Genomic DNA, 22547 nt, shown 5'->3' with positions numbered 1-22547 from the left:
AACACACCAAATACAGATCATATTTTCCTATTTTTTAATACAAGATGATACATAAAGACATTTATGTTCTCAAATCCTGTTGCCCTGCTGTAGCAGGAAGTCACACGAATTTGAAATTTTTACATTGGCTACTACTAACATCTTTGTTGTCTTTCAGTGCTAACAATTAGTTTTTGTCAGTTGTTCATTTTCTGAGAGCAGAAATTAAGCTCCTTAAGGACAGACACTGGCTTTCCCTTCATTAACCTTTCAAGACATTACCTGCCCATCACATGCTTTCAAGTACAACAGTAGTATCTAATATTTCATCATGAAGTTCTTTAATTTCTTCGTTAGGAAACTCATAATCCCTTGCTGACTTGAAAAACTCTAATCTCTAAATTGTTCCATTCCCATTCAAAGTTGAGGTCTTTACTCTTATCACTGGTATTAACTATAATACCCCTCAATCGCAATTGATCATTCCTTTAAGGACCGAGGCAAAAAAGTTATTACAAAATTTGACCTTCTGAGTATCATCCAGCAATAGCTTTTCCTCTCCACTGAACAGCTGACCAATTCACCCTTTCCTTCACTTTCCCTCTCTTACAATTGCACTTCTGAATTGATTGATATCTCTTGGCAGATGCATCTCGTTTTGAGCTTTGGCTTTTTTAAATTTTGTTCCTACGTGTTCATGTTACATTTATCACTTGTCTTCAGTAGTCTGACCTAGTTTCTGCTTCCAGCTTGATTCTTTCTTGCGTTACAGGTTCATGCACAGTTCATGCTTTAATCAAACTGATCTTTTACTGCATTCCTTCTCTTTCTTCACAGTAGGATAGTATATACCTGTGGGTGGATATTATGTTATTGTGTGTATTATTTCTAAGGTGCTAATCCTTTAACAGCATTTTCCTTTACATAAGATCTTGCTTACCCATTCTGTGAATTTAATGAAGTTTATCATCTTCTATCACTCAGCTGCTATTTCTCCTTCTGTCCTGAATGATCATGAATCTGTTTTTCTAATGGCTGCTCTTGAATGGACCTTCCAGCCTCAAATTCTCATCCATTCCTCACAATTTTCAATGAATATAAAATAATATCTCCTTTATTTGCTTTCTTTACTTGTTGAATCAGAAACATTTTCCCTGATGCAATCCAAAGGTTTCCTGAGTAATCTGCTGTATTTCTTTCACAGTAGATATTTTTCATTATCTCCAGTCACCTTGTGCTTAATATAACAGTTCTTGCGATACATCATGTATCATTTTTCCCTCAGTTCTTTTCTGTTTATGCTACAAACCTTGGAAATAAGATGCAATTTAAAGCCATATCTTGCAGTCTAACACTGAGTTTTGGGAAAATTTATGTTGTGCACATGTTTTGCTTGATAGGCAGGCATACAAAGGTCATCTTCAAAATAGCTTCAATCATTGACAGCACCACTCAGAACACATATGATCTTGCAAGTAAGGGCATCTCATATGCTACTGATATGGCATTTGACATTAGGGAATGAATATGTCAGCAAGCAAGTCTAGATAGTCCATCTGCCTGTCCACAGTCAATCTGCTGTTTGCGTACAGGGTCTGAACGCTGGAAATAGCGAATCTAAGAGTATGCCAGGCTGCTTACTGCTCGTGTACATCCTGTTTAAACTCATGATAATCATCTCACTGAATCACACAAAAGAGAGACCTGCTAAAGAAAAAGCAAGCCTTTTTGAACATAGCTGGACCTTCCCCAGGAAATAAATGACACTTTTTAATATCAAAATCCCAAAATATAAATATAGGTAATTACACTATCTTGAGTGTTACGAGCAGAAAGAAAAAAAAAAAAAAAGAGAGAGAGAAAGAAAAAGATAATGTAAAAATAAGGTAATTCTAAGACACTAAATGTAAACTAACTCCTCTATTTTATTTAAACAAAAGGGGTTTTTCATATTTCATAAAAATATAGCATGAGGATAAACCAGTAATCTCATAAGATTATATTTGTCATCTACCAGCATACAGGCCAAATGTCCATAGCAGGAGAAGATGTGGGTGTTGTCATTTTAAGTCAAATAAATATTCATCAAATATAATACAAATGATAAAACTTGCAGGTAAAGCCTGCAAGCTAAAGTTAGATCCTGAGCAGACTTCTTGCATGCAGTGACATAAACAGGATACATGATGTAACACTGGGTTTCCATGGGGTGTAAGTGTTTTAGTAGAATGAATATGAAATCACCCCATTGCAAGCTTGCCAAGGAGCTACAGATAAAGTGCCAGTGGACAAGGTATTTCAAGGGAAGGCAATAATACTGCTCAAGCAGAACAAAGTGATTAAGAGTCTTCTTTTTCTTACTATATATGTAGCACAAATGAGTTTTATAACAAAGCCCAGAAGAAACCTTATTCATACATAGGGCTTAGGGTCGTATCTTAGCATTTCAGTTTTCATTCTAAGACGTGTTTAGGCATTTTAAAAAAAGGTCTAAAATGTAACTAACTTGAGTGTAACCAATGTCTTGATTTCTGTCTGCATCTGTAAAGACCTGGAATTAAGAGATGTGAAGAGCACAAATTGGCCTGTATATCATAATAAGGTCTAATTTTCAAGAATGGTAAATCAATCTTTTTGACCTTCAACTTGTAAGCTTTAGACATATTAAGTAAAGATTTTTAAATCCTAGATACCTTTAGGGGCATAAAACTTCACAGAATATTACCACCTGTACCATAAAACATGGAGGCCTCACCAGTGTACTTTTTGGGGCAAACACTCCTTGCAGGAAACCGAATCATGTGAAGGATGCAAGAGATGAGCTAGTGTTTTCCAGAAACTACTTAAACCAGTAAATAACAGGTATATGCATTTGTCTTAGTGACTTAAAGATTAGTTTAGTGCTAAAATAATAGAATGCTCTAGCCTAAAATGGCTCCTTCTGTACTGAACAGAGAGAAACCACTCCTTGCAGGTGTATTATGTCAAAGTACTTTCCTATCAGGGAATGGACCCTGCCCATGGCAGGGGGGTTGGAACTAGATGATCTTAAGGTCCTTTCCAACCATAACTATTTTATGATTCTATGAATAAGGCATAAATCGAGACTTCTGCTCCTATACTCAGAACCACACATATTTTACAAGTAAAGAGCTTAAAAAGTGTAGTCGTTCTATAAGCAGGAAAGTAAATGAAGCCCAGATCCAATACAGATGAACAATCTTCCCCTCTAGAGCCTCCCCATCACAATAGTCCCAACACTTCTGCATACCCTTAATGCAAGCCAATGAAACAAGAGGCAGCAATGACATTGTTATCCTAGACAAACACATGTGCTGAAGCATCAGTTAGATCCTTTAAGCTTTCTCTTATTTGGGCCATTAGCCTGGACCTTCTTTCCACCCAGACGTCAGTATTCATTACAAGGGTGGTAACACAACTGTCTTTGTAAGTCTTACATGTCTTCAAATTTGGCTTGAGGTGGGTCAACAGGCCCTAAACTTAGCAGGGGGAGGGACATGATGCCTAAGCAACAGTTAGTACTTTTTTCTTTTAAAAAAGAGATAAAATTTCCACTAAAAAGCCTTATGTCCTCAAACCACGTTTCTAAAATCACAGATAACACAAGCATTCTGTACACAGGTAGTACATGCAGTATAGAATGAAGGAATATTTTAGCACTGTCCAGGGATGGTTACCATAAGGTAACGTAACATTGGAAAATCTTGCTGTCTGGCTATTATTAAAAATTATACCATCAAGCATTTTCTTCCATTTTTTCTGACTACTGTATGCTTTTCTCAGAATTCTATCTCTGATGCATATGAGAAAGATCTGATCTTATACCCTCCAGCATTACACAACTCCTTGGTGCCTGATCCAGTTTTACAGCCTGAGAAGAAAGAGAAACAATTAGAAGAGATGTTTGAAATGCCAAGGAGATTTCAGTACAGATGGTCAAAAATATGTGATAAATATGATTTGTCATACCACATGCAGACATAAAAATAAAGGAGCTGTCCCATCTGAAAAGAATTCTGCCTTTGTTTTATTGGGGATTTGGGGATTTGGTTGTGTCTAAATGTTAAGCATCTACCTGTTGAGTCAGTTCTTCAAGTAGATGAATCAACAATAGAGGGAATAAGGTGCTTTTGAAGATGTCCAAAAAGAGCTCAAATTCACCAAAATTAAGCACTTAGTTATTGACATTATTGAATTTTAAAATTCATTTTAGTTGGAGTGGATCTCCCTCTGGAGGCCTTCAAAAGCATCTAACCTTTCTCCTACAATTAGGAAGGGAATTATTATATTAAAATATTTATTTATTTGTTTGCATAGAAAGAGATATAAGCAAGATATACTTGCTCCAGATACAAGTGCTGGAGCTAGATAAATGAGTCTCTACCCACTATCCTTCCATTGGGAAAGCAGAATTAGGGAAAGTTTTTAAGAGAAAACTAAAACAACAAGCTAGCCCAGTTGTTGAACAAAATAATGTTCCATTACTTTATTTCTCAACTTTCTTGTCACTAATGATATCTGTTGGAAAGCAGAAGTAAAGATAAAATGAATACCTTTCCGATGTTGAAGACTGGTAAGTGAGGTCTTATTAAAGACAATGGTTATTACATATTCTTTATCTGAGGGTTTGCAAAACTTCTTATCTCCTCTCCTATCTCCATGTAAGAAAGCGCCCTAAGCTTTTCCTAATAAGTTCCCAAAGCTTCGTGTTAATGTTATAATACAGAAAAGGAATATGTCAGCCAGGCTGGTGTACACAAGCAAAGGAAGAGCTGACAACCAACCACTGTTTCTTGAGGCAGTTTCTGTAGTGGAAAAGAAATGCTTGGTCTGAATTCAACTACATAGGTGTAATGCCAAAAATGAAGTAACTCCTGGCTTTAAGGTCCCTGAGAGTCACTAGAAGACTTCCCTAGACTTTGGATTACACTGTAACATATTTTCCAGTGTAAATTGCTGAAGTGACATTAGGGAAATTAGTTTGGTTTCCTGTTCCTGACACAGATTACCAACAAGACTCTGGATCAGTCACAATGCAGTCCTGTAAAAGATAAAATTTCTTTTTGGGTGCATACATACCAATATTGGAATATTAGGCTGGAGGATAGCGATGGTACCACTTTTTAGGCTAACAGCAGAGACACCATAAGTGAAGTATGATATCTGTAATAAGAAGGATGTGTATGAGTTAGTGACATCTTAGAGAATAAATGTTTCCCAGGCCACAAAAAGAAGGTACTGAGTCTCTTGAACCATCTATGAAACAATTAAAGACCTGACTTTTGCCTCAAACTATCTACTAAGAAGAAAATCATACAGAATGCTGATTCTCAGTATCTATCCCCTAATATATGGAGAGTATATGTTTTAAATCTCTCCCTTTCTGTGTCCTCATTAGAGATTACACGCAAAGGAGCCAAGGGAATGCTACATTAATAGCACAAAGACCTCTGTATGGTGAAAATGTCAAGTATTATGGATGTAATTAATCCCTCAGGCATCTTTAGGGGGAAATAAATGCTGTTCCTTACAGGGTGCAGCAATGCAGCAGACAAGCACTGGTCCTTTACCACCCACACTGCTTACCTCTCACCTCATTCCCTGGCTCTGCTTGGGACCCTTCCCACCTGCTCTTAGACACACTGTACATACAGGTGGCTGGTCCCACACTGTATAGGTGCAACATTGCCTTAGACATTTACTCTAAGCCACCTAAGTCAGTCTCTAGGTGAAACAAATACCACACTATAAATAGAACCACTAATTTGGGCACAAATTCATTGAAACATGCGGGTACAAGCTAACACATGAAATTCTGCCTGAAGATAAAACTTATTTTTTACTGCGAGGGTGGTTGAACACTGCAACAGGTTGTCCGGAAAGGTTGTGGAGCCTCCATCCTTGGAAATACTCAAAAGCCATCTGGACATGGTCCTGAGTAACCAGCTCTTGGTGACCCTACTTTGAGCACAGGGTTGGAGGGCAGTCTCCAGAGGTGGCTGCCAACCTCAACCATTCTGTCATTCTGCAAATCTCTTAACTGATGACTCCAATCCTAGATCAGCTGTTGTGATGCAAGCAGCATTACCAGTCTTGAAAAAAGGACATACAAAATCATCTAGCTATACTGAGTTAGTTCTAATTAACTGAGTTAGTTCTGACTAACTGAGTTAGTTCTGCAGTTAGCATGTGCAATTGCATACAAACGCAAAGACTATATGAGGAGAGAGCTGCTACTGCTCTGGGTAGTTAGTGATTATTGTGTCTATCAGTTCAACACTCCTCATCTGCAGTCTCCTTATAAGTAGGGTTAAATACTGCCTTGTTTTTCAGGTAGGTCAATTGAAGTCCCTGGGATGTTCATGATGCTAATTTTGCTTGGGAGACTCACCTCAGGATTCCCATATGATCCATGGAGAGAGCAGCAACTGAGAGCAAGAGCCTAAGGGAAGGTGCTTTGCCTCACCCATGACAGTGACTCTTTTATGGTACTGACAACAGAGGAAACATAGGAAAACTAACATCCTCAGCTGAAAATCAACTTCTGCAGGTAGAAGGGGAAATGAGGGGAAACATTAAAAGCTACAAATCCTAGCTAGTTAACACAAAAGCAATTGGTAGTGCTGAGAATGAAGTCCTTGTTTGTAGACCTTATAGCTTTAGAAACCAAGGAGGCTGGATTTGCCAAGAGCAAAAGCCATAATAATCCCTAAATTGAGGGTGGATGTTTCCCTTCTGGGCTTTTAGACCATCTGAGAAAAACAGCTTCTTGTGGAAAAAAAATATCTCTGTCACATTCTGGTTTGTTGTGTTAGTCTAGACTTGGAGGTTGTGCAAAGCAGGCCCTTCTGGTATCAGAAGAGCTTCTTAGAGCCTATAAACTTCTCATAAGCCTATCTGTTGTTCTCAGCACTTCCTACTTCTCAGGTCCTTCCTTTTCTACATGAACAAATTTAACTTGTCTTTTGAAATCTTGTTACCACAAGATTGTTCCTTCCTGTGTCAGCTGGGCCTTACTGGTTGATAAAGAGAGAAAACAAATTTTAATGAAAACTAGGATTATTAAACTGGAAGTTGTTTATACACAGACTAGTATTCCCAAGTTAGAGCATGCACTGCCAGTTTCCAACCGCTGCTCTGCTATTAAGCCCTGTATGTGCCGACTGCCCAGACTTTTTTGGCTAGTGAGAGATCAGATATGGTCTTGTGGGTGATGAAATGCCTTGTGAGCAAAAGGAAGTGGTGAAGTGACACAGATAAAACTGGATCAGTGCTAATGTAGTTAAGCAAGCAAAAGAACCTTCAAAACACCTGCATCATAGTGTGTAGAAAGCTTAGGTTCACTCCAGCAGGAAGCTGTTCTGGTGAATTCATGTGATCATTTTGCTATTACTTTGTCATGCCAGCTCCTAATAACAGAAAGGCTCAAGGTACTTTATTAAATGTCTGACAGAAGATACTGAAAATAAGTACAAAACTAAGGGACCCTTCAGGAAGGGATCTTGCTAGCTGACATTCCAGAAATTTCTTCTTGTTAGCTAAGTAAAAATATCAGCTAGAGTGAAGATATTTATCTTACATGTATTATGTGAGACATATGGGTGACATGGGAAGGGGGGGGACACTATCATGCATAATTGATGGCATTTTTCTGCAACTAACTTGTCTTCCTTAGTTTGCTGTCCTTCCTGCATACTGGGAACAAAATGTAAGGAGGCTGATAATAGAGACATGAAATCAAACAATATAAAACAATTTGGATCCTCAAAAATATTCTGTAGGAAATGTAATGCTTGGTTCTTTCTGGCATCACACAGCTCATTTATAAGGCTAAAAGCTGGTTCCAGGCGGAACTGGAGATGAATATACTTTTAACAACCTAAGGATTATGCTTAGATTGGCTGAAACTCATAAAAAGTCAGAGATCATGATGTGAGCAAGGCAGTCTGCTTTTCTAAGCTGAAGTGGGAGTTAACTGTGCTGGGGAGAACTCAAAGAGAGGAGAAACACGCACATGAAATTTCTCAGGTTGTTTTTCAGAGTAGATTTGTAAGTATCTGTAAATAAGTAATCTGTAATTAAGATATAACTAACTGTTTTCTACTGATTGCCAAAGAAGTTAGGCATTTTTGTGTATCAAAAATTTTGAAGCAAAAAACCTGATGCAAACAGCATGATTTTGTTATGTGGATTCAAATTTATTATTATATACACATTCAATTCAATGAACAAATAGTTGTTTCCCAGAGAAATGAGAACATTATGCCTACAGTATCCACAGACTATAGACATTATCTTTGTTAATTGGAAATCAATAGGACTTTGTACGCATACTTAACCTCCTGTGGCTTTATGATTTCAACAGGAAATTTGACAACCAACAAACAATTTATGCTTTGGTATTATGCTGATTAGTGCTGCAAAAGATGGAAAGATCTGCCCTGTGAGATTCTTCAGGGCTTGCCTTTTATAAAACCTTTGCATCAAGAAAGAAAGTGTTCAAAAAATGATACTGCTTAATTAGATATATGCCAGTGAAAATAAATTACATACACAAAGAGGTACTGAGGCAGAACATCTATTGGGTGGTAGCAAAAGCAAGTAACACTCTCTTAGCTCATCTGATATCCATTAAAACTGTAGTGAGCAATATTCTTAAGAAGAGGTCATGTAGATTACTCCAACTCTAACTGAAAGATTAATCATCATGAAGTTAATTATTTCCAACCGACTTAAAAGATCTATGCTGAAGCAGCATTTTAAGTGATTAATTCCTTTATACAGTCATTAAATGTATATGTGATCAGTTTCTCAGGTCACCAAAATGTTAATCAGTGAAGGTTTATGAGTTTAATAGAAGATCTATAGGCAGTGGATATTTGTGAGTTTGCCCAGACCACTATACTGCCCAAAAGCAGGGCTCCCTTCAGATTTCCAAGGTTTTTATCCCCAGGAAATTACTATTCAGGTTGAATATAAAACTTTTATCCTTGAAATTCATAGTTTTGAATGAATATTCTGGGCTTATTTACTTTATGGAACTTTCTATTACACCAGGCAATCTCTTAACAGGGAAATCTCTTCCTGTTTTTAAGATTCCCAAGAAATAGAACATGCAATCAGCAGACTGACCCACCTTTTCCTTTAATATTGAACAGTAAGGGTCAAAGCTGGGGTGGGGGATGGTTAAAAACTCTTTTTTGTACAAGTCTAAATTTTGCACCATTCAAAAAAGAAACAAAAAAACAACTTGCAGTGCATGAACCTAAAGTTTAAAGTGCAAACTTTCTTGAAGAACAGTCTACGTTGTGAATGCTCCACCCCTGGCGGTGTTCAAGGCCAGGTTGGACAGAGTCTTGGGTGACATGGTTTAGTGCGAGGTGTCCCTGCCCATCGCAGGGGGGTTGGAACTAGATGATCTTAAGGTCCTTTCCAACCCTAAAACTATTCTATGATTCTATGATTCTATACCTACTGATGGATATCCTGAGACAGGACAGTAAACAGACTTTTGGTCTGACATATCAGCTTCCCACTTCCAGACCCTAAATTGCAGGACTGTCTATGAAGGAATCAGTGTAGCTACATTGGTGAGAACTACAAGCTACAAAGAGAACAGGAAGAACCATACTGAAGATGAAAATAGCAGAAGACTGATCAGAGGCAGGGAATGACAAAGAATGACCAACTAAACAAGGCCTTTTTACTTGCGTAATTGATGACTAAGGAGACAATATGACAGAGGGCTAAAAAAAGTCATGGAAGGGAGAAGGTGAATGAGGAATGATTATTCTTTTCCCATACAAGTACTAATGGTCATCAAATAAAATTATGTGGCAGGTTGGAAACAAAAAGAGAATGAAGCTCCTTAGCATGATACAGCTAAACCTTAGACTTTGCTGCTGCTAGATGATAGAGATATGAAAGGTTCACAGGTGTTCAAAAAGTAACTACATAAAGTCATGGACTAGAAATCCACCAAGCATAATTGGATAGCCACTGCTACTGGTTTAGAATCTGAAAATGGGAATAGGAAATACCATTACATGTTTGCTTTACTTTTATGGGCCTTTGCATTCTTCCCTTGCTTCACCCTTTCTTCTCTAAACTTTCCTATTGCTCACTTCTATAAAGACAATACTAGGCTAGGTGAAACTTCCACCTGACCTGGCATACTTGTTCCTATCTAGAACATTCCTACCTATCCCCTCATTCCACTGACATTTCTCCCCAGTTGCTTTTCCCCTGCACTGCATATACAATTGAACAGTTAAGTACTTAAAATTTCAGAAAGTGAAAAGGGCAGTATGCCCTTCCCTGTCACAATACATTTGGAAGTTTCCCCTCTGCTGTTAGGCTTCAGCTGTAGAAAAAAAGTAGAGAATTGTAAAAGTTGTGGACAGAGGAAAAACTGAAAGGTGTCAGTGGCTGCTTTAATATGTCAATAAAGTAAATCCAAGCAACAATCTTGGGTGTCTTTATCCAAGGGCTAGGCATGGTCATGTAAACTCTATGGTCCCTCGTAGTCCCATGGCTCCGAATTAGACCATTGCGAGCCTTGCCTACTTCTACCCCAGTCTATGTTCAGCCTCTGTTGGGATTATACTTCCCTTTGCTAAGCCCTTCAATATGGGTGGGTAAAAGCTGATGTAGGGTACAGAGCTCTGGCACGCATTATTCAGCAGCAGTAAGAGCCAAGAGACTCTGCTGGAGATGCTAGCCTCACTAATGCTGCCAAGAGTGAAGGGGAAAGCAATTGGGCTAACCCTAATCCCCCACAAAAATTGCTGGGTAGTGAAGTTACTGACAATTAAAGGGGAGGAAACAAGACTGCAAGAGTGAAAATATCCCAGAAAGTCAAGCTCTTTGTCTACTCATACAACAGAAGTGTTCTGCTATGGTAATCAGAATAGGTTCTGATTTTGACTGCTCCACTAAACGGTTATATACTGTAAAGATTTACTAAAAAATTATCATGTTAGTGCTCTTCCTGGTTGTGCACCCACATCTTATAATGAAAAAATAGATGTTAATGTCTTTGCTGTACTACATTGTTCTATAACTGAGAATTAGGTTGTGTTTCATTTTAAGCATTTTCAAAAAATACAGATAATTAAAGCTTTTACTAACAGCACTGAGGCAAATGTGAATTCCCTGGTGGCCTTTTAAGCCTCATCTCAGCATGTCTGATGTAGGAACAAACATTAAAAGTACTCTAGTACTTTTTTGTCAATGCTTTCCTGCATAAATTCTATTAAAAACATAGATTCTTTTGATCTTCCATGCAGAAAGTATAGTGAAAATAATTTTAATATTAAAATGACTTACTTAGATGTCTAAGATTAAATTAGAAATATTGACTACCTATATTTTCCTCATTTACTTGCAGTTGGTCATAACAATCTGCAGACAATATTATGTGAAGTAAGTCATCCCTATTGCTTTTATTCCTGCTTATGATACAATTTGGCACAGATTTTTAGTTCAGCTGCAAAAAGTAATGCTGGGCCATACATTTAGATTGATATGTGGCCTCCAGCAGATTTATGGGAGCCATCAAAAAAGTTTGGCATTTTTCTTTAATAAGTAAAGGAAAACTGCATGCATTATGTAAACGACAATTTAGTGTGGTATTTGACTGACAAAGGGCAGGTCCAGTTCCTTTTCAGCTACTACACAGATATTCTACCATATCAAATGAGAACTATTTTTAAGGAATGAGACATTTTTGACCTGGAGAAAAGGCAGATATAACAGAAAAGAGACAACTAAAATCTGAGCCAAAATATTGTCTCTAAAGGAAGATACTTTTTTTTTTTCCTCTGCATAAACACTTGAATAATTACTCCGCAGTTCTTCAAACTGAAAATTTGCAAAAAGCTTTTTAGTGTGGCTTTCAGTAGTATAAAGAGCAAAAGCTCTTCAGGGTTTCAATTACATCTTTGCAACAGCTGTAAAGAAGGTAAACATGCAAATTGTTCCAATATATGAAAACACCCTCATTTACTACTTATTTGTCATACAGGGAATAAACTAGCAGTGACGACAATTTGAAAGTTTTAGATAAATTAAAAAAACTCCAAAGTGGGAAAAATACTGCACTATCAGGTAGCTGCAGCTTTGCCGTGTGAGCTAATTATTCATGTAGGGGCATTTTCTAAATGTGTCATTTCAGACAGTAATGGCTTCTAATTCTAAAAAGCCATTTGCCTAGAGCAGTAGCTGCTATTGCTCTAACTTAGCAACAAACCCAGTGCATCCTCCACTACTTTAGCTGAGCAAAGATACTTCACTCTCACATGCTATTCTTAAGATATTCTCAATAATAATATTTAAAAAATTTCCTTCAAAAATTTTCCACCTCCTTCCAGAAAGTATAACTAGTGTCCCTAGCTGTCTGATTTTCCTATTCCACCACAGTTTGCTGTATTTCAAAAACAAAGTTAACCAATGGCTGGTTACTAATGGAGGGCTCAGCCCAACTTTTGCTGCAGACAGATAGATAATTTCAATTTAGTTTGGACCCAGTGAAGTGCTGATGCAAGTATAATAATAATAAAAAAAGGTATATACAACTTCAGATTCTCTAGTAAAACAATAGAAAGAATATGAAGTAATAGGTTTCGTCTACTCTCTCTCCTATACGTAGTGATCAGCTCCACAGAAAACAGAGGCTGGACAGGTTTGGGGTGTGCCCATGAATATACCAGCTGAGTGCTGGGCAGTCGCAAGGAGAGCACTAGAAAGAGAACAGGCCCTTTGGCTGACCCAGAACCACTATTCTCATGTTCTTAACACATTTCAGGCTGGTTAGTGTTTGTGCACATATCTAGTGTAACATGGGACATCAGTCAACAGTTGCAACACCAGTCAGTCACCAGCACATTTTTCATATGCTTCACGTCTGAAAAAATTCTTCACTATGATGGTGGTGAGACACTGGAATAGGTTGCCCAGACAATCTGCGGATGTCCCATCCCAGGGACCAGCTGGGCATCAGTCAGCGGGTGGTGAGCAATTGTATTGTGTGTGTGCATCACTTGTATTTTTTCTTGAGTTTTATTTCTCTTTCTCTTTTTGTTATCTCCCTTTTATTACTATTATTGTTATTATTATTTACTTTATTTCAATGATTAAACTGTTTTTATCTTAACCCACAGGTTTTACCTTTTTCCAATTCTCATCCCCATCCCATGGGAGACAGACAACAAAAAGGATTCCTTTATCCCCATTGTTTGCTCTGAACTGCACAAGCTACAAAAACTGTGTGGAGAATGCTCCCACTAGGTCTCAGCTGTGGGGATACAGAATGCAAACCTCCTTGGTAGAAGAGGGAACTAAAACTAGGGTGGGATTCAGCTCATCCTAACTTCTGTGTCTCTGTTTGGACTAGGTGTCCACACAGCCATTATAGTGAGTGGATATCAAGGGCTTGATGAAGCAGCCTACCCCTGGGCATCACTTGGGTACAATCTGAGATTCTATAGGTATGTCATCTGGATTCCAGCTGTCCTCTCCAAAGGGGAAGACTGCACAGGTCTTATGTCATATCTGCTAGGCTTTAGGTGCTATTTTCATTATGGCATCTTAAACGGCATTAAGTTGCCTGTGTGTAAGAAATCAAACTGAGGCCCTAGACAATATTTTCAGTTAAGGTGTCCTAAAGATCTCTGCATTTAGGACAACACAAATAACTTGTTACTCTGCTAACTATAATTGCATCTTAGCACATTTTTACTGACTCTCGAGCTGCGTATCTTGTATTAAAGTGGGTGGTCTCAGCATGGTTCCATACTAAAACCATATTTCCATCATGATTCAGGTGACCATTTTCTCTTGTGAATCTGGAAATTATGTAGACAAGCTTTATTGTCCCTGGTGCAGAATGGTGAGAGAGCATCAATGCTCAGGGGGGTCCAAGAGGCTGTTCAAGAAAGATAGGCAGGGAGAGGTTGGACTTTACAGCACTTACAGTCAGAGTGAGCTGGTTGAGAGCCTACAGGTGAGTATGTTACTACTTTTTCTAATCTGAGAAACAAAAGCAGTACTTTTGCCCAGAAGGCCACTGGCCACTCTTATCTTGCTATGCTTTTATTCCATCCTTCTTCACATTCAGTACCAAAGCCCCAAACCTCTTGGCCATGTTGCCATACCACAGGCTCTGTTAGGATGAGAATCATTTAAAGATTTTAGGGAGCTCCTGTTTATGGAAAGGAGATTATTTTTTGTCACTTTGAAAAGATAGAAAGAACTGGTAAGCTACAAGGGAACAGCCACTTCAAATCTACCTCATCTAAAAAGTAGTTGATGAATTAAAAGCTATTCTCTATTAGCTGGCAACGATAGGAAAAACCCCTCATCTTCCTCAGGGAAGATCCTATGGATGTTTTCTACCTATTGGAGAAAACTGGAATGTATGATCTGGAGCACCCAAGTTGACCATGATGCCCTCTAGGTGCTCATTCTCAGTTACAGTGTGCTGGGATGACTGAATTATGCTAAGAACTCTGTGTCTTATGTATGCACTCATACTTACAAAATGTGCAATTCTGATTTTATTTCTAAAAATAAGCACAATCTTGGTAAACATGACTCGCTGCTCTTTCTTCCGTCTTGAAATCTGTATTTGCTCCCCACGTGATGGGAGAGGAGGGATATCTGGGAAATGGATGCTCGCAGTATCAAAGCCAACATCAACAAAGACCCTAGGTACTGCTTATGCAAGTCCATTCTGCATTCTTATCCCCGTCCCATCCATTCCAGTAACTCAGGAGACCTTCTTGCCATCATAATACGCTGTGCCTTCGACGAGAGGTCTCGTGCAGAGAGCAGCACGCGCGTCCCATGAGGGGATTTCAGGAAAAGGAAACTCAAATAAAATGGTGAGAAAGAGAATTTTAACAAAAGAGGAATGAAGTAGATGCACCTGTGCACGATTTTGAATTTGCCTGGTCCCATAAAGCCAATGTTGGCTGCAGGTTCTAGCTGTTCCAGTAAAAACCTCAAGATTACTCCATTAAGATCATTAAATTTGACTGAGAGCAGACAACAGGCAGGTTAAAAAATCTTCTAAAAATCTAACCATCAAAAATGTTAAATTCATAAAATAACATTAGAGATGATAAATCATGAGGAAAAGACTAAGGCTTTCACAAAACTAAAAAGAAAATAAAATCTCTTTCTTTCTTTTATATACAAAATAACCATGGAAAAGATCATTTTCTTATCAAAATAATAATAACATTCTCTAGAAATCAGAGACCAGCGTCAAGGGGAAAAACATAATATAATGGGAGAGGTGCAAGTTCTTTTGCAAAGCCTGAGACAAGTAAAGCCGAGTGGAAAGGAGTGCAATTCTATTTGTACTGAACTGGTACATTGCAGCTACTGTGTAGGTACACCAGTACTGCGTAGGTTTCTCCACTCTGACATAAGGAAGACTTTCTTGCTTGATTACAACCAAGTTATTCAGAACTACATAGTCTGTTATTCCATATTCCAAAGGGAATGACTTGCTGATTTCAGCCAGCAACTCTTATTCCCATTTGCTGCTATAAACATTACGGTTAGAAGTAATCTCACATTGTCTAAGGATGTTAAATTAAAGCAGCATTTCTTCCTCTAATTTTATGTAATCCAACTCTGTAAATGAAAATGTGAGAAGAACATTGAGCTAGTTAAGAGACTATCAAAGGAAAAATGGTGAGGACGACTGTAGGGATGATAGTGAGGGAATTAAAGCTACAATAGGGCCTTCTCTTGAGGAGTAACCCAATGAACACAAAGTAAGAGAAACCTACTACAACCTATGCTTTGTAATGCTAAGTGTTTATTGCTTATCCAGGCAGTATCAGCCTCCACACACCATGAAGGGTGGGTAGGCAAAGAGTACAGCCCTTAGGAGCCAAGAAGTTGTCACTGATGACTCTTACCTGGCCCCATGCCTTTAGCACAGCTGAGTTTCCTTGTTGTCCCTCTCATTTCCAAACCAACTCATACGTAGAGGAGGAATGTATTGGAAGCAGGGCCTCAAAAAAAACCAAATGCCAATTCCAGTGAGTGCAAGTCCAGGTAAGAGCAAAGGAATGAGCTGTGTTCCACATGTGTCGGACTCCAAAACACACATTGGCAATGTTCTTGGGTGACTCTGTAAATGGAGAAAGAGCACGGTTTTTGTCTAAATCATTACGTACATCCTGCAGTGACAGCACCTTTTATTGAGAGCAGTAGGAGTTACAGTTACCCAGTACATCCCAGGACAGGATCCAGATACCTCCTATTAAAAAGTCATAAATACAAACTCTAATAGGGAAAGAGAAGGCTATCACAACCTGTATGAATCAAGATCTGAGCTATAAATTCCAAATGCTGTACTAATCGCATTGTATAAATTCAATAAGGTGAGGAAAAAGAGAACAAAGAAAGTAGCAGTCAGCATGATTAAAAATAAAATTATCTAATTTTATTAGGAACAATGTGGAAAATTGTATTGATTCATTACTAGATGGAAGTTGGAGGCTTGTTAGTTCAGGAAAAGTATAAATATTTTGCTCTGCAGGTCTGTGGAGAATAATGAACTATTTCCCTTCTGAGCCTAATCCAAAAAAGATGAGCAACAAGTATTTCTTTTAATCACATCTGGCCAATTTACATCCAGTGTCTGATGCGGAAAGTCTCAGAAGCCTGGGGAAGCTCCAAAGCAAGGGAAAAAAATGAGCAAACTGTTTCTGTTTGAAGACAGTGGTTAAAAACTTGGGTAATTTCGGAACTTGAAGACTTCCAGCCTGTCATCAATCCTCAGCCATCCATTTATCTAGATGAAAGCAACCTATCCAATGTAATAACTAGTAAGAAACTAGTTATATGAATGTCATATAGTTATATATGGATGTCATATATGAACATTCATATGACACAGTAATAATGTCCACCAAAATGGATGTGTAGAAAATAGATCTTGCTTTAGTTTTGCTTTGCTTTTTAAAGCTATTTAATTGTTAGAAGTTAAACAGTGGTATAATGTTTAATAAGAAAACACCTTATGCATCACCTTGCATTTGGACTGATAACTGGGACAACATTTGGAGGACAGGTCCTCACAGTGGTGGTTTACTGAGCGTAAACTCCAGTGACTCTTAGATCCCTGGGACTGCCAATGCAAACCTTGGACAGATGAATGTAAAAACATGGGGTAGGACAGGGAAATTTTACTTTGCTTTAGTGCGTTCCCTTACTAGAATGAGCAGTACCTGAAATCAGCACTTCAGAAGATGTTGATAAATTGAAGAGGATGTCGAGAAGAGTCATGAGATGACTGAAGGACTAGAAACCATGCCTTACTGACAGAGCTCACTCTGTGTAGTTATCAGACCATTTGTCCTGGCACCAGTAACTTCATTATGCTATGAGCCAGTTCAGGGAGCTGCTCTGGTTGACAGCTAACCTGCCAGTTTCTATTTGCCTAAGGTTTTCATCTGCACCAGGTCCCTGAATTGGTTCACCCCATGGCCACTTAAGCAGTGCCAACACAAAACTGGTTACAGGGACAAGTGGCAGGGAACCGAAGAAAAAGAGAAGGTAGTTCATCCCCAGATTTAGATCTAATGAACTGCCTCTCTCCATACATACTCTCCTACAGAACGCTCTCTCCAGCCTCATGGTGTCGGCGAGGAAACCATTACAGACTCTTCTGGCTGGAAGCCAAAGCTGGTGACATTTGCAGAGGAACAATTAATCGAGCACTGAGATGTCTTCTTTTTCACCAGCAGTATCGTCCATGAGACTAGATGACAGTCTAACAGATTTCTCTGCCTGATTTAAAGGCTCTGTTCAGGGAAGCCCTGCAGTGGATGCTATGTAGAATAGCAGACTAGATGATCTAGACATTTCTTTCTGTCCTCAAACCCTAGGAGGTGATGTGTTGAAAAACATCCAATCTTCAACTCTGCAATCAACCTACAAATTTTTATTTTAGAAACACAAAAACTGGAGCATTTGTATACATGTGCTCTTCCTCTAACATTTTCTAAAGAAACATGACTGTTTGGTCCAGGTATCTGCAACTGAATGCTCTCCAGCCTTTAAGATGACACGAGCAATTCCAAGTGGATAAACATGCTGGTGCTCCAGCAAAACTAATAAAGCCTATAGAACAAAAGGTGCCTTTACCCAGTTTTATTCTACTTTATGCAGCATTTTTCATGGTTTATTCAGACCCCAACATTTTAAGGAACTGTAAAACTATTTTTAGCTGAGTTGCCTTTATCACCCTCCAGTGCCACAGCAGATAAGCTATTAGGCAGCTTACTGTAAACAGCTAAATCTTTCCCATGTTCCAAACGTACCCTAAGACAGCAGATAACGTACACACCGTGAAAGCAAATCCTGGAAATAAGTGGGTCAGAAGTCTAGAAAAAGTGCCAATCTGTGGCTGTTGCCATGCACAGAGCTTACCAGAATACAAATGCCTCCCCTTTATTCAGGCAAGGCTCCAGGAGCGGGGCTATGCTCTCTTAGGGACTACTGAGACACTTTGGTCATGGCCGGGGAGGAAGCAAGTCAGAGGGGGCAGCAGTGGTCAGGTCCAGTGGGTCATCCTGGGGCCTGGGACCCAGCTGTCCACCCGGCTTGGCTCTGACAGCTAGAGGGACCACAGCAGGAAGGGATTGCCATGTAGCAGTTGTGAGTCATTGCGAGACCTCCTGGTCCTTGCAGCTTCCCGAAATACTCGTGTCTTGAGCTGTCAGCCACACGAAGATGTGGAACTGAATTTTACAAGGTGAGGAAAATTGGGAGTGTTTGTACAAGACTACAGATTTGGGGGAGGGGAAAGGGAGGGAAATCCATAATTGGGATCCTTTTCTAAAGGAAAAAAAAAAAAGAAAAAAAGTCATATTCCTGGCACAATCTCTGCCCTTTCAAAGAAAAAAAAAATTATCTTCAGTCTTCTAATAATCGCAGACTTTGCTGTAATATGAGGAGAAAGATTGTCACTAAGATATCTGGAAAATCTGAGTCAAAACCAGACTACATCCACATCTATGGAAGTCACATAGTTATGACAGTATGTTCTGCTACTATGGAGGTCACATAGCTATGACAATATGTTCTGCTAAAGGGCCCTTTACTAAGTGTTGGTGTGACCCTAAAGTTCAGCCACAACCAGAAAAACAGCCAAAACTGAGGTAGCAGCAATCTCTGAAACCAAAAAAGGTCATTCCCATCACACCAGCACTGCACTCCCTCCTGAAGAACGTGTGCACAGGGAGAGGACTGGAGGAAAGGGCTCTCCCTTTATTTTACATTTGTTTGGCTTTTTTACATCACAGCCTGTTCCTCAGTAAACTACCCAAGGTTGTGACTTTACCTCAAAATCACAAAGGAAAATAATAGATCATGTGCTCTTTATCGATGGATCTGCTTTTTGATCACAGTCTAGATATGCTCATCCTCTCTGGCCGAACTTCAGTGAGTCCACAGTTACTTAAATTCCAGTCTGAGGAAATTTTTCAACTGCAGAAGCCAAGTCAGAGGCTATATGAAGCTGGGCATCATCTGCATACTGACACCACAGGACACACCGGCTCATTCCTATACACTCCTGTGTGAACTTCCTCCCTTTCATATAATGTCAGACTAAAAAGCATGATAAAATACTAACCGACATTCCTAAGCAGGATATACTGCTAACTGTCATTTCCCAGCAGCTAACCAGTGAGAGATTTTAAAGGAAAAGAAAAATATTTATTTCATCCCGATGGTATCAAGTAAGACCTAGAACAAAACAAATTATGTTAAGGACTATAGCTTTTTGGGGGTGGGGTGGTGTTACAAGATAGGAGTAATGCGGGAATGTAGTATTTGGATTAGGCAGAAAAATACCTTGGAATTTCTTGTGACACCAAGAAATTTTCCCACAACTGCATGAGGCGGCTCCCACTTCATGCAAGGATTTTTCCTAGCTCTTCTTTTCTCACAAGGAAATAAATCCCCTTCAAAACTCTGACTCGCTGTTGCCAGCAGTGTTGATGGATGTATCAAATACTCCATAGTATGTGCAAAAAAGCTTTTAGAACAAGAAATGGATAACAGAGCTTAATTTTATTCCAGTTTGAACACAGAGGAGAGTGAATAGGGAAGAAATGTGATAATTTGACTGTGGTTATGACTGTCTCAGCAGTTGTGTTGCATGTTTCCAACAGACTGCTTGCAATGGCAGTATTAAGGCTTCAGCAATCATACAAGATAGCTTTGTTTAGCAGCAGAGCCTTACACCTAGCACAGTTCACTGCAAGGGGAAAAACACATGCAGCTCATTATCATGAAAAACAAAATTAGCATTCAGTGCCATAAAACTAAAGGCTAGTACTTTTTTTAATAAATATTTCCACTATTTTTTCATTGACAACTATGGTGAAGGTTTTCTAGAATAATAATATTTAAGAAGAATAAGAATAAGGATAAGGATAAGAATAAGGATAAGAATAAGAATAATAAGAATAAGAATAAAGACAACAAAGAATAAGAACTGTGTCAAATCTAGCCTTTCCTGCACATTTCAATCCATTTTTGCCAGCCAGAAGGGCAGAATGAGTCCTAAAAGCTCCATATTCATAACAGAAAGTCCCTCCAACAGAGGTACCAGCTGACAGGTTTAAGACAGGCAGACAAGAATGGCTGTTGTAACAAGACTCAAAGGTGTCAGGCTACACTTGAAAACACTGCAGAAATCTGGAGGATGGAAATATTATTAAGACATTTTAGGCCACCCATTTGTTTGGCTGACTGGCCAGTGGCACAAAAGTAAGCGTGACTGCTCGCCTCCTCAGTCTATAGGGATTTAGTGCACTTGGGCTACTCTGTCCTCCTTTGACAAAAGGTTTTATATAGACAGTGCCAGACACTAATTGCAGTAATTTCTTGTCAGCCTTGCCTCCTAAGGAAATAAGGCTCATACACTTGCCTTGTTCATTTCGGTGGACATCTATCCCCCTTAAGAACTTCTGAGTTGATGGGTAATTTCAAACACAATCGAATGAAGGATTAAGGGGGTAGAAAACAAAGAAGATGCCCCTGTGGGTGTCTACTAGCGATCACCCAGCCAGGACAATAGCACTGATGAGTTATTGTAAAGGCAATTAGGAGAAACCTCTGGATAGGTAGCCCTTGTCCTTAGGGGAAATTTCAATTTCTCACACCTCAGCTGGGAATAGCATAGTGTTTATTGAAGGTAATTTCTTTACACGAGTACTCTGTGAGCCAACTAGGAAAGGTGCCCTCCTAGACTTGCTCTTTGTGAATCAAGGACTAGTGGGAGAGGTGGTGGTAGGAGGCTGTTTTGGCCATTGTAATCCCAAAGACCTTGAGCTCAAAATTTTGGGCGTCATGAGAAAGAAGTTCAGCACAAATGCTTCCCTGGACATTAAAAGGGCAAACTTCAAGCTACTCAGGGAGCTTATTTCAGTGTTCCCTGGGAATGTGCTTTTGAGGATTTAGGGGTCCATGAGACCTGGTCACTTTTAAAGAACCACCTTTGGAAAGACCAGGAGCAGCAACCCCATCGTGTCAAGGGAAGTCGAGCAAGTGCGGCAGAAGAGCAGCTTGGAACTCCTCCTGGAACTGGGGTGGGAACAGAAGTTGTATGCTCTCTAGAGGCAAGGTCGAGCTTCCCAGGAAGACTACTGAGCTGTGGCTCACACACGGACAGAGACACCACGAACGGCCAAAGCTCAACGAGAGATGAAACTGGACAGTGTTCTGCCAGACAACAACAAAAGGCTTTCTGAAGTATGCTCATAGCAAGAGGAGGCCTAAAGAAAGTCTCAGAGGGACACTTGATGAAGATGCTCCATGAAACCTGGGGATGAAGAAAAGACAGAGGCATTTAATGCTTTTGCTTTGCCTCAGTCTTCCATGTGCAGGGTAGACCTGGGGCTCCCTGGTCCCGTGAGTCCCAAGACCACGGCTCCACAGCAGCCTGGAGAAGCTGCAGGAGCCGTGACTTTCCATTGGTGGACACTGCAGTTGTAAGGGAGCAGTCCCTGGGGCCGGGGCTGGACATGGGCATCCTGGGGATAGCCCCACAGGGCCCTGCCCCACCTGGGCCCCCACATTCCCCACGTTGTGAGGTCACCATGGTGTTCCATTATATCAAGGTGCTGGCCCAGCAACGGCCCCAGTGCCTGCAGAGACGGTGCTGTGTTCGGCAGCACCGGCGGCACTGGGGGTGCAAACCTCCTGTAGAGGAGCACTCCCACTCTGTGTGTTTTACACACGAGTTTATATCTCGTGCATCTTCTCCCAGCCCTGCCAGGATGGGCCAGTGGCTCTGCTGCTGTGGGTCCAGGTGGGTTCCCCCACAGCTCGGGGACGCGCCGGCGCAGCCGGGCCCCGCAGCAGCCGCCTTGCTCATGCCCGACGCCGTCTGCTCTGCAGGGACGACCCTGGCCCCGAGCAGCAACGTGAGCCCGACCCGGCATCGCCCGAGCTGCTGCTGCGGGAGCGCGTGCGGGTGGCCCAGGGCCACGGCCAGAAGAAGAAGAGGGACC

The sequence above is a fragment of the Strigops habroptila genome, chromosome 2, assembly GCF_004027225.2.
Source record: "Strigops habroptila isolate Jane chromosome 2, bStrHab1.2.pri, whole genome shotgun sequence".
Classification (NCBI taxonomy): domain Eukaryota; kingdom Metazoa; phylum Chordata; class Aves; order Psittaciformes; family Psittacidae; genus Strigops; species Strigops habroptila.
The sequence above is the reverse complement of the archived record's forward strand: the minus strand, read 5'-3'. Positions refer to the sequence as shown.